Below are 14,025 nucleotides of genomic sequence, written 5' to 3'. Positions count from 1 at the left end.
CAGCCCATCGAGTCTCCCTTGTCTCCAACTTGCTGCACCTTTACCGAGCCTGCCTTTCTGGAACCGGCGTCCCCTCGCCGTGGCTACCCCCATTCACGGTTGGCCAGCCGCCCCTTCCACCACTAAGGTCCATAGGTCCATATTTGGGTTGCCTTTTCTGAGGCCAGGTAACCATTTCCGGCTTCTTTTATCCATTCACTCAACAAGCACACAATGAGCCAGACAGGGCCCAGCCCTCATTGGGACTGAAAATGGCCAAAATGTGCCCCAAAGTTATTTTCTCCTGTTGAGCTCTCACCACTGGTTTCCTTCTAGCTCTTTACAACTGTTCTTCTGGCAACATCTTTCCTGGCTTTTTACTTGTATATATGAATATTTACATGTCTGCCGGTGCCTCCTTCCTATCAGACCATAAGCTCTTTAGGTCACGGTTCTTGTCTCATTCTTCACGTTAAAGGCGCTTTGTACGTGGCAGATGCTGGGGGACATGCTTATCCAGTGAGTTAAAATGATTACTGGTGCCCATTTTATTGCCAGCACTACCTGTTAATACCGGAACTTTAGCATATTTGGCTTCCCCCCTGCATTTGAATACTATATCATAGTCACCTACTGGGATTTTTCCCTTCCTTTTTCTTTGTGGACCCTATTTTTTTTAACTTGCAGTCAAAAAGCCTTTCAGGCTGTTACTCTTTCTTTGCATGTCTTCCTGACCTTAATTGTCTTGCTTTCTCCTTTTTATGGGGGGGTGTGTGTGTGTGCATTTCTCCCAGTATCCTGGGGGTCCAGTTTTCTAAACCTCCCAGATCCCACCCCCAAATCCGGAACACACAAAGTCTTGACTAAGTTGTGTAAGAAAAGGATTATTATTATTATTATTATTTGCCCTTGTTAACAGGAGTAGGGAGCTCCATAACCCAGGCTTAGACCACCCCTGGGGGCAGGGGAAGTTTAGGAAACCAAAGCCTTACCTGTTCAAAATGGTTTGAAATAGCTTCTGGGGAAAAACAAAATGTTGTGAAGCATCTACGCTGTCATTTGAGAATCATTTGCACTTGTCCTTAAAAATGTCTTAGATATGACTTCAAACAAAGCTTTTTAATTCAGAAAATTAAAACTCCTCTCTCAAAGATGAGCTCATTTTGAAGAATTGTGAGAAAGGCCAGGAGTGCTGTTTTGTCAGTATGCTGTCTGTCCTACTTTGCATTATTTAAGAGGACCTTAAATAAGCGTAGTTTATTAAACATATCTTATAATCCATATTCCTTTACCTAATGGATTCCATAATCTATTACCTTATTACATATTAATGTTAAGGACCCCTTATTTTGGAGTGGTATTTGTATAAACACTACAGGGTTCAACTGTGGCAAGCTTATCAGGTTTATTGCTGCCTTAACAAAGGATTAATCCTATACTCACTGTTCTAAACACAGGATAAGTACTAGAGACCTTTTCAATTTTCTGTCAAATAGTTCCATGTATAATAGAGCAGCAGTTGAAATACAAAGTAATAAATATATTTCCTTGGAGAAGCATCCTGAGACCTCATCTTGAAACTACACGGCAAGTTAAAAATATCTCCGGTAAGGTTATCCAATACACACGACTTTGTTAGATGAGGTAGAGGAAAATGCATGCATGCCCAGTAGCATTTTTGACTGCCAGTTCTACACTGAAAAGCTCTGTCTGCGATTTCAAAACATTGAAAAGAAAGGCATTTTGTCCTTTAATGAGATGTCTTGCCTTTACCTGTTATTTTCACCAATAGCTGATTTAATTTATAAGTGCTGCTAGCAAGGAAGCGAAATCACCTAGTGATTGAAGTAAGGCAAGGCGACATAAAACTCATTGAGTGAGAAGGGCAGCTGGGCTCTGCCTTCTCTTTCAGCAACCTGCCAGGTTTGTGCTAACAGCGGTGGATGCTAGTTAGTCGCTCCAGTTGTAATTGTCTGGCCAATGATGATTATCTTCTGATGTCGGCTGACACGGTGTTCACCAATAGGAAAACAGGAAGCCTGTGCTGACTGCTGTAACATTATGGCTGTGAGGTGACGTCATCACAGGGCTTGCCTAGAACCTCATGAGGCCCTCCCCCGCTCCTCTCTGGCATCCTTCACATATCCAGCCTTTCAGTGCTTTGTATATTTTTCTGACTTTCTCCACTCCCCCACCGAGGAATTGGTTATAAAGGTTTAATTGTTTACATTTTGTGTTCTGTATTTTAGGGTCTACAAGCTAGTGTAGGATTTTTTAAGATTAAATACTACCCAAGGAAATCTTGGGATCCTCAAATTTGTTTTGACTAAGAAAAAAAAGAAATGGAAGAAACACTATTTAAAAGGAAGTGTACATTGTTATATGGGAGGCTCAGAAAGTAACATGATGTATAATTTCTGTATTAAAGAAACACATATAAGAACATCATAAGCCTTAGTATTTTACTCAAAATAGAGCATCATAAGGCATGTCAAACTTTTAAAATGCAGACAAATTATTAAGCTGTTGTTTATCCTGTAGTGACAATTGTTCTGCATCGATCCCTAAGATCCTTGTGATCTGCTATATTCATTTATAGAAAAATGGCTGGAGAATAGTGCAGTCTGCTTTCATGAAACCGCAAAGACCAGAGTCTCATTTAATCTGTGCCACTACAGCAAATACAAATTTGGTCAGATATCTAGGAAAATACTATGTCCATATAATACTCATCTTTCTTGCCACCTTGGGGAATCACAGTTCATATTAGTTTTAGGATTGAAAAGTCCTAAGTGAGGAATTTAGCACGTCATTCAATAAGCTTTAGAGAGTGCTGGGATATTGGTGTAATAACACTAGGTTAAGAATGAGAAGACTGAGAAAATGTACAGAGAAGAAAAATACAATCTATGTTATGGTGTTAGAAAATAATGAAGTGTGTGGGAGGTCTGATCTGAACTTTTATGTATCTTTTTAAAAATTATGTATTTTCACGTAGTCCTTGGTATTTTAGGATTCCAGGAATAATGGAAATTATTTTATGATCATATTGTCCATCCCTATATTTGCATTAGTTATAAATAATAGCATGTGATGCTAAAATTTTTACATAGGGCATTTTGTTAAATTGAAGGTTGAGTTTTGTGAATAAGGCTTGCTGCTTGTTGCTTTTAATGTTAGGTGATGATAATTCTAAAGGTATCAGGATCACATTGTCAGATGTGATCTAAGACCTCTCCAGATCTGAGAGTTATTTTGCATACTTCTTGAAAGAAGATTCTTTCAAGTTAAACAGTGGAAATGTTGTGGGGTGGGAGGTGAGGGATGGAGACTTAGAAATACTTAGGAGGGCATAAAATACCCATCTAGTCAGTCTTTAGCCAAAGAAGCAAAATGAAGGAGTGTTACACTATTCAGTTAATTCAAGAATTTATCTTTGCTTCAGTCATCTGGATATTTTAGGTCCAAGTTTTTTTTTTTTTTTTTTTTTTTTGAGGATACTTAAAATATGTTTCATAATAGATAACCGACATCCTCTTTCTATTTTTATTTGCATTTATTCTGTGCAGAATTTACTCCTGGGCCATGAGTTTTTGTTTCTTCAGTTTCTTCTGAGATATCTTTTTATTCTTCGTAAGCTCTTCTGGTTTAGGAACAATCAGCTCTTTTTCAGTAAGGAAATCTCGGTGTGGCAAGGAGAGCTCACATATGGATTAATCCAACCACGAACCTTCTAAGTTCTTCACTCTTCAGTGCATCTTGGGGGCTTGGTTCACCCAGATGTGCTCAGTGACCAGAGAATCAATATCTAAACCCTTAAGTTGAGCATTACTCTCTGAATTCAGCACCCTTCTGGGGCCACTGACCCTGTGTCCAGCCCCACTGTTTGGCACACCTACCTAGGTGCCTGGGCACACATACCAACTTCACCATGATAGCGATGGAATGGCATTTACTGCTTCTGCAAAGTGACATCTTTCAGATACTTGGTGGCTTTTTGGATATGCATACCCTCGTTGGCCTGGGCAGTTACATACGTGTTCCTAACATGAGTCCACAGATCTGAACCTCTTGATTTGCATGATTTTGTAGGGTTTTTGGGATGAAGCATTTTCAGAGTTCACGTCAAGCCTCTTAGGGGAAGAAGTGGGGTGGTGCAAGTATTTTCTAAAATGAATTATCTAAAAATTGACTCAATGATCCACTTAATGTTTCATGTAAGGACGTAAGTGAGCTGGACTGGCCTTCATTAATAAGAGCCAGACAGCAGTCCACAAACTTTGCCTTAGTTCTTTACCTTTACCTGTTCTATCTTCTAGTCCCTACCTTCAAATTTTCCTGCTCCCGTTTATTTTCCGCTTACCTGTGTTAAAAGAGCACAGTCATTTACATAGAAAAATTACCTATGTATACCACAGACACATTTCTATTGATAGCCCTAGAAAACTTGAATGAAAATATAACATGGCTTTATTGGAATATTAAGGTTTATAACTTTATCTGTATTCAGACTACACAAACAGGCTGGTACAAATGTGTAACTTTTGGTCTAGTTATTCGCAGAACTTAAGTAGCATCCTTAATTATATTTAACTTCTGATCATTTTATTTTAGAAATAGATTCGTTCTTTTTTAAAAAATTATTGTTCTAGAGTCTGAAGTGAATTTGTACTTGTAAGCCTGTTGAGCGAAAATCATTGCACAACATTGGGTCCATGTAAGTCATCAAGGTTCAAGCTTGTGTGTTTATCATGATTCATTTAGATACTGAGCACTCAAAATTTTTAGTCTTAAAGTTCTTTACCCTAGTATGTTGTAATGACAAATACTTTTAGGAAAAACTTCTGTTTAATTGGTTACTTGCTGTGAACTTTCAGCAATTTAACTTTAAAGCTTGTCTGCCCCCTCCCCTCCAAATGTACAAGTGAAAAAGATTTACATTTCCCTTTGCTGAGATGAGTAAGACATACTGATTACAAGGAATTTTGCTGGATGGATAATTTTCTAATTTTTCTAATAATTTTATTTCCTCCAGATTTTCATATTTTGGTAGTTTTCTTTCTAAAAATTTTATAACTAATTGCAGTATGGTTAAGGGATTATCACTGACAGAATGTCTTTTAGGCTGGAGGATCTCAACTGTTTTTATTTAGGTTTATGATCACATATATATTTTTTAAATTTTATTTATTTATTTGATAGGCAGAGATCACAAGTAGGCAGAGGCAGGCAGAGAGAGAGAGGAAGGGAAGCAGGTTCCCTGTTGAGCAGAGAGCCTGATGTGGGGCTCAATCCCAGGACCCTGGAATCATGACCTGAGTGGAAGGCAGAGGCTTTAACCCACTGAGCCACCTAGGTACCCTATGATCACATATTTTAAATGAAATAGGTTTAACCCCTTTCTTAAAGATAAATTTCAAATGTTTTAGCCCAACCTTTAACTTTATTAACACCCATCCTTGGAGCTAGTGTTTTGTTTTGTTTTGTTTTGTTTTAATTGATTCTTTGTGTTCTGGGGCTGAATTTTTTTTTTTTTAATATTTTATCTATTTATTTGACAGAGAGAGAGAGATCACAAGTAGGCAGAGAGGCAGGCATAGAGAGAGGAGGAAGCAGGCTCCCTGCAGAGCAGAGAGCCCGATGTGGGGCCCTATCCCAGGACGCTGAGATCATGACCTGAGCCGAAGGCAGAGGCTTAACCCACTGAGCCACCCAGGCGTGGGGCTGAATTTTTTAATGGACTTTTGAATTCATTAACTCTTAATGGACAGTATACATCATTCTTTGAAGATTATGAAAATAACCCATGAAATGTATGTTACATATTTTTGTTAGGAGAGGTACAGGCATTTACCTAGAAAAGTACACACATACACATAAGGACGTTGAAGTGACTTTCAAAAAATGAAAACTGATACCCTATTATAGACCATGTCTTTTCTATTTCTTGCTATTTAAAGAGCACCTTGCTGAACTGGACATACTTCTAAAATTTGCAAAACAGGTCCCAATTTACTTGCTTTTTGTCTTTTTTTTTTTTTAAAGTTGACTCCATGCCCAATATGGAGCCCAACACAAGGCTTCAGCCTGTGACCCTAAGATCAAGACCCCCAACTGGCTGAGCCACCTAGGTGCCCCTTGACTTTTATTATTTTTTTTTAAACTAGTTAAATAATGATTTTAAGATTTTATTTTATTATTATTATTTTTTATTTGACAGAGAGAAAGCACAAGCAGGGGTAACGGCAGTCAAAAGGAGAGGGAGAGGGGGAAGCAGAAGCAGGCTCCCGGCTGAGCTGGGAGCTCAGTGCAGAGCTCCATCTCAGGACCCTGGAATCATGACCTGAGCCGGAGGCAGAGGCTTAACCAACTGAGCCACCCAGGTGCCCCAACAATTTGATTTTAATAAATATTTTAAAACCACAAAAATTGAATATTTAATTAATTTTTTCGATCCCGAGCAGTACTTGGATTTTTCCCGATTATTAATAAATTTTAAAAATCTTCAAAATAGTTAATAATGGCTGAAACCTTCAAGTTTCGGGGCTTTTTTTTGGTTTTGTTTTACTTTTTGTCTTGTAGGCCCAGTTGTTCCTTCTATTCAAAAGCTGGGGTTAATAAAATGTGAAAGCTTTTAGGATACTAGGCCCACTCTCACTGGGGTAATTGACTCATTCGGGTGTAGTGAGTTCAGTGGAATTGAATGTTTTGAAGTTGAGAATTTTATGATCTTGTTTTAGGAGGCACAATGGGGAAATAGGAGCTAGTTGAAAAGGTTTACTCCTAAAACTTTTTTTTTTTTTTTAATTAAATGTGTGAGATTTCTAGTAAAGTCTTGGGGTGCATTAAACATTTAAAAGCTAGACTAGTAGTGGTTATCATTACAATAAAAGGGAAGGAAGCTTAGTAAATGTACTATAAATATCAATGTCTGTAGTTAGCTCTCAATTTTATGACTTCTTGGCAGACTGAATTTAAAGATCTTTAAAAGTAGGGTAGATTTTCTTTATTTTAGAGTAATGATACTAATAGTTGGTACATAATTGTTTACTGATGGCAGGCATTCTTTTTTATTTTTAGTTTTTAAGATTTTATGTATTTATTTGAGAGAGAGCACAAGCAGGGGAAGAGGCGGAAGGAGAGGGAGAAGCAGAGGGAGAAGCAGACTCTCTGCTGAACTGGGAGCCTGTGGCAGGGCTCAATCCTAGAATCCCAGGATCGTGACCTGAGTGGGATGCTTAACCCCCTGAGCCACCCAGGTGCCCCGAAGGCATTCTCTTAAAATGCTTACATGTGTTAACAGTTACATCCTCCCAATCACCCTTTGATGTATTATCTTTTTTGATTTCTTAGGACAGGAAATGAGGCTCAGTGTGGTTATACAAGTTGGGATTTGCAGGTAGGGACTAAAAAGGGAGGAATGGGCTCCAGGCCAGATGAAGAATTTGTCACTGAGGCCTTGATCATCCCCTCATTGAATAGGAATAAATACTCAATAAACAGTGCACTTGGTCACTTGAAGCACTCTAAACACAGAAGGAAATTGTGGTTTTATTCAAGGGTCTAAAGTGCCTCTAAAAAATTTTTCCTAAGGGATCCTGAACACGGCAGGCCAGGGTCACTATGAAAAACACCTCTAAATGTTGTAGTGAACATTAAACTAGATAGATAATAAGTAACTAAATTAAATGATTAAAAAAATGATTAAATGCCTTAATCATTAAGAAGTATTTCCTGAATAGTATGTGTTCATCTATCAACACTTTTAGGAGTGGGGAAAGCCATGTCACCTTTAATGTTGCTTCTGTCATAAACAATTCCAGTTTTGCCACAAGCAAACAACAGATTGGGAACTTTTTGTATAAAGCATGCTTTCTGTCTGCTTCTCTTCCACGAGCCTCGTACATTCAGCTTGGTTCTAGACTCCAGGAATGTGTTTCCACCTGGCGCTGACTATACCCTTCTTTCCTCCAGGCAGGTCTTAGTAGCTAGGGTAAATAGCCACCCACTGTTGCCAGAAGGAAAAAAAAAAAAAAAAAAAGATGTGTGGGTCGGGGATGTCCCTGTTCTTTGAGGTGTGTTCCTGCGGTGTGAAGAATTAAGATGTACTTTTACTTGTTTTGTTGGTGAGTTTTAAGTCCTTGATCTCGTTCTGCAGAAAGAAATACTGTAGGAAAAAGGCATGAAAACGGGATGCCTGGGTGGCTCAGTTGGTTAAGCAGCTGCCTTCAGCTCAGGTCATGATCCCGGCGTCCTGGGATCGAGTCCCACATCGGGCTCCTTGCTCGGCAGGGAGCCTGCTTCTCCCTCTGCCTCTGCCTACCATTCTGCCTGCCTGTGCGCTCTCTCTCTCTCTCTGACAAATAAATGAAATCTTTAAAAAAAAAAAAAAAAAGGCATGAAAACATTAGAAAACGTAAAGATGTGGGAAATAAAACATCTTTCTTATCCAGAGGCATCCACTGTTCTTTTGCCACATTTCCTTCAGCCTTGTTTCCAAGGTTTTGATATACTTTAGATCATTCAGTGCAAACTGTTGATAGATTGAGTTCTTTATTGCGTGCTGGGACTGCAGTGGGCACTTTACATTTAATATATCATCTCATTACAATTCTTATGTTACATATTTCCCTCTTTACATTACAAACCTACTGCTAAAACCTCTCCATAAGTGTATTTTCCATATATGTTATTGTTTGGTATCGTTTGGACTCATATTAATTTAGGTAACCATTGCCTACTGTTGAACATGTTAAATGCCTAAGATTTTGCTATTAGAACTAGTCCTCTGATTATCTTTGCATACTAATTTTTAACTTATCTAATGTTTTCCTTTGTATAAATACGAACTGTAATGCAGGGGAATTACCTCTTTTTAAGGTTTATGATATCTATGGCTTGGCTCATGTGTAGAAAAGTGGAACCAATTTGCACTCCAGCAAGGAAGGACAGTTTTCACGTCCTTCTTAGCTCTGAAGATGATCGCATTTCAAAAATCTTTGATAAGTTCATGCAAAATAGGATATCCCATTGCTTTAATTTATATTTATTTGTTTTGAAATGAGATCCAGACAATTTAGTTGGGTGTATTTTCCTCTTGCTTTTACAAGTTCTTTCTACTGGGCCTTTCCCAGTTAGCTATTATTTGCTCACACTTGGGATATATTAAGCATATTCACTTTTGTCTAGCATGACAACTTTATTGTGAATAATTTCATCTCTAGAGTGACTTCTGGCAACTAGTTTAATATATGAAATAGAAATATATTTTTCATCACCTTCTGAATTAAGGAAAACAACTCTGCTTCTCTCTCTATAAATAACCTGTAAGGCAACAGCCAAAGAGGAGAGAAAGCCTGGAGACTGGGCTTCAGTGTGGAGGGAGAACGAGTGGCCTCTTGCACTTCCCACACATTTTTAGACTCTCTTATTTGCATTTATTTTTCAGTTTTCCACAGGTGTGGTGATGAGTGTGCGCTGTGGTATTCCAGCATGGTGGTTAAACCATGGTATTAAACACTTGGACTCTGGAGTCCAAGTTGGTATTAAACACTTGGACTCTGGAGCCAGTGTGTCTGGGTTCAAGACCTGGTTGAGCCACATAGCAGCTGAGTGACCATCTCTCTAGCAGATGAATTAGCACTTCTGCTTCAGTTCCCTCATCTTTAAATAGAGAGATGATAATAATAGTATTGGGGATGTTAATGAGGGAATCTACGTTAGCAGGCTGGGAGAATTAGACAATTTATTACACATTAAGTCCTTAGAACAGTGTCCAGGACCGTATATAATTTTTATTATACCTTTATTGTTGTCTGCACATAGACTCTATGGCATCAAAAGAAAAAGGGAGGAATCATAATTAAATTCTGGTAGAACTGAGGTCACCCTAAGTGGCTATGCAGTCAGTTCTCCAAATATGACAAAAAGGCCCATTACCCAGGAGCCACTACCAAGGGATAGGCACTGAGGGAAAAAAACAAGAAAAAGAAAAAAATCTGACATCAACTTTGCCGTCAAGAAACCTATAATTTGAACGAGCCCAGCAAGAGAATATATTGTTAATAAAAAAGTGATTTTTAAAAAAGTATGGGGGGGCAACTCTACCATGAACATTTGGAACATTTTCAAAAAATGCTTTATCTTCCATCACAACGTAACAAACTGTGAAATCGAGGCAGTCCTGGGAATAGATGGTGATTACTAATTTATTTCCTATAAAACTCTTGAGATTATCTCATTTAATAATTTATTCAACAAGAGTACGATAGTGTCTCTATTGTGTTACACACACTGAAGGTAAAATCACTATATCCCTAAGTGAAATTATAGTGGCTGAAAATTTTGGAGTTATAAACTCCCAAGTTTGGGCTTCAAGTAAGTCTTTGGTTACTGTTCAAAGATATCTATCTATCTATCTAATTTCAATGAAAGAAACATGGCTATTTGATTTCTTCGTGAAGTAAAATAAGGGAGGATTACATGTCAGTTTTCTCTTATGTTCTGGAATATCAGTGAGCTTGTGGTAGAGAAACTGAAGGGGAGTCCTTTAAGGTTCCCAGTTTTCTCATTCTTGAGACAAGGAGGTCCATTAGGGGTTCTCAAAGTATGGGGGAGCTTTTCATCCATGTGCTTATTCCTTCTTCTCTTAGCTCCTGTTGAAGGAGTCATCAAAGGGTACATGTCTGCCTGTTGACCCTCAAGCTAGACCTGGCATTTGCAGGATCATCATTCCCTCCCTTGTTTTTGAGATGTGTGTTCTTCTCATTGTTCCCATACTACAAGCCACTTCAAGGACGCAGCCTTGAGAGAGTCATGTTTAGGGAGACCATCTGACTATATACACAACTGAACCCTGTGAAGGCCTTTGTACCAGAGACCATCTGACTATATACACAACTGAACCCCATGAAGGCCTTTGTACCAACTCTTAAGATTCCGGCAGGCAGGGACAGAGATCTGCCTGTCTTGCAGCTTCTGAAGACCAGCCTCATATGTAAATTCCCTTGCTTTTTAAAACGGCCGCGTACCAGTCTGGAGTGATCTGCCTCTTTCTTAGGGCTCCATGCACAAGGGACCTGTTTTGGGAATTTCACCTGGAGGACTCCTGAGGTTACCAACCAACAGCTCCCCATCCAGGCCTGGAGTTCGCATGCAGTGGGCAATTTGCCCCTCTGTTTGTGATGACAGCAGCGGGGAAGTGTGTCGTGCTCTTAGAGGTATCTTATAACTAATTTCTAAGATAATAAACATGTAAGTTGTAAGTGGACTGTCCCCTTGGTCTGTATCAACTGTAGAGAAATTCTTCTTTCAGACCTAATGTTGTAGATGCTTGGAATTTGTAGATACTTGGAACAGTAGCAGTTAAATGTGGAAATGACCCAAAGGTCCAGGAAATGAAGAAATTTAAAATTTTTTTCTGAGGTCAAATTTGAGAAGCTTTTATTTGTCAGAGCGATTATACTGTGTTTTCTCTTATTGTCCTGTTAGTTAGGAATTTTCATGAAGTGTAGAAATTCTGCTCTCATGAAAAATGGCCCCATGAAGGACTATAACACTTAGTACTGACATGAGATTAGGAGATGACTAAAATCTAGGGACATTGTGATGCTTAATCAGAAAACCCAGATAGTTTCATGGGATTTTCTAGATTATAGGAGTGTGCTTCAAACTTTCTGCTCACATCCTCCTAAAAGATGTTTCAAAAGCTATGTACTGTCTGACACATTTGAAATTTTTCATTATAACCTGAATTAACTTCTTAACAGTTAGAATAAATAAATGAGGGTTAGCTAGTTAAAACAAATATTTTATGATGTGCTATTGAATAATACACAGTGAATCTGAAATTACATAAACATTTTTAACAATGCTTTTATTTCATCGATGGCTCCAAAAAACATGACACATTCCACAATAAAAGAATCAATGGCATTAACCTATAGGGCTTCTGTTCTGAAAATTCAGAATATCTCAGTATTCATGATGTAAAAGGCTCTAAACAGAAGGGAAAAAAATGAATATTATCTTTATGACTCATCATTGATCATTTTTACTTTGGGGGGGCTAGAAGGAAAGACCTAGGCAGGCAATCAAGTTTTTGTTTTTGTTTTTTTTTAAGATTCTATTTATTTATTTGAGAGAGGGAGAGAGAGCACAAGCAGGGGGAGGGGCAGAGGGAGTGGGAAAAGCAGACACCCCTCGAGTGGTGAACCTGATGTGGGACTTGATCCCAGGACCCTGAGATCATGACCCGAGCTGAAGGCAGATGCTTAACTGACTGAGCCACCCAGGCACCTGGCTATCAAGTATCTTAAACTATGTTTTTTTGACTGCAGAGAAGATTATAGATAGAATTTCCAAATGTTTGTTAGGACTAGTTTTCTAACAGGGTAAAGCGATTTCTTTTTAACTTGGTCACCTATTGTGAGAACCTGAGGATGTTCTAGAGAAGCCTTCTTCCGTCCATTCCACTGGGGGTGGCTCCGATTGTTGAAAGCTGTTACACATAATGACTTGAAAGTTGAGTATCCCCGTCATTCCTCCATTAGTCCTTGTGCTGACTCTACCTGAATTTAATTCCCCCTTCCAAATGACCATTTTGTATGCATTTGAAAATTGCTATTATGCCCTCTGTAGGTTTTCCTTTTCTTTCTTTCTTTCTTTCTTTCTTTCTTTCTTTCTTTCTTTCTTTCTTAAAGATTTTATTTACTTATTTATCTGAGAGAGAGCATGAGAGGTGGAAGGTCAGAGGGAGAAACAGACTCCCTGCTGAGCAGAGAACCCTATATGGGACTTGATCCTGAGACGTTGGGATCATAACCCAAGCTGAAGGCAGTTTCTTAACCAACTGAGCCACACAGGCACCCTGTAGTCTTTCTTTTCTAAGCCATTTCTCGTGTATTATTTGCAGTCCACTGATAATTCACATGGTCACTTCTGAAAAATCAAAAATTAGGACTCCCATGCTTTGGGTTTGGACAATTCAATGTGACAGACTAGGAAACTGCTAATCAATTTTAAAGCTTGGTACATAGATATTAAAATGAGCAAGTCTGTATTAAAGAATAGCGGTGGGGGAGAAGAGAATTATAATTTTAATCTACTGGTAGGTCGGCCATGTGGTCCTTTGGAACATTACAAAGCTCTTATTGTACATATGACATTCTGGAAATTTTAAGGACTCTAAGAGAACCTCAAGGGTTATCTTGAGTTGTAGTGATTTTCAATTACTGCTCATGCATTCGCATTTGCAGAAATCCTTTTTTGAACTTGTATGTTCTGATTGCTGACACTGTTTGTGGTGACATCATTTTGATTAGTACTTAGTTTTTTGCAATTATTGAGTTCTTTTTCTACTGATGAGGGCAGTTTGGGGTTAAAAAAAAAAAAAAATCAAGAACCATGTTGTGTCCCTGATCCTTCAACAGATATTTTGGCCAGACTCAGTTAGAGGAGATGGTTTCTCTTCAGATTACACGGGCAAGCTTCGTGTCGGAGATTGAGAATGAGTATGTCCATATGACTGTGGAGGTGCCCAGGTACAGTGAAAGGTATTCCCAGGTAATTGTTACTGGGAGTACTGCTTGATGATGCTGATTCCATCTGACATTCTTTGGGTTTGTCTTCACAGGCCGTTGATTTCACAAACTGAACTACTTCCAACTTGCTCAGCTTCCTTTGTTGTCTGCTTCAGGGCACCTTCGTGATCTGGCTCTGGTCATTTCTCTTGGCTCAGAGCCATTATTCCTGCTCTCCCTCAGTCTCCTATTCTACCTTTTGTCTCCTCACTCACTTTCCTCCCTCTATTGTCTTCCTAGTCTTTCAGCAGAAGTCACAGATCCCATCTTGTCACGCCTGCCCTACAAACCCCCACTGTCTATATGACTAGTCCAAATTGTTTTGGTTGGTGTGAAAGGCCATTTAAAACCTGGCTCCAAGGCCCCTTCCTAGTGTTACCTATTGCAGTAGCCCTCATCCCTGGCTGTCTATTCAAATGCAAATTAAAATCCCTTTTCCTCCCCACCCACCAAAATCCACTGGGTC

The 14,025-nt window shown here is 38.9% G+C and overlaps 1 protein-coding gene and 1 pseudogene across 1 annotated transcript in view; one reads left to right on the top strand and one right to left on the bottom strand.

Annotated features, from left to right (window-relative positions):
* ELOVL6 (ELOVL fatty acid elongase 6) overlaps positions 1–14,025 on the top strand; it is a 122,391-nt gene that overhangs the window by 2,338 nt on the left and 106,028 nt on the right. The gene's annotated exons all lie outside the window — the stretch shown is intronic.
* On the bottom strand, positions 3,552–4,075 carry LOC132014279 (large ribosomal subunit protein uL22-like; annotated as a pseudogene).

Source organism: Mustela nigripes, chromosome 1 (assembly GCF_022355385.1).
Source record: "Mustela nigripes isolate SB6536 chromosome 1, MUSNIG.SB6536, whole genome shotgun sequence".
Lineage (NCBI taxonomy): Eukaryota > Metazoa > Chordata > Mammalia > Carnivora > Mustelidae > Mustela > Mustela nigripes.
This window is presented reverse-complemented; position numbering and strand designations above follow the sequence as displayed.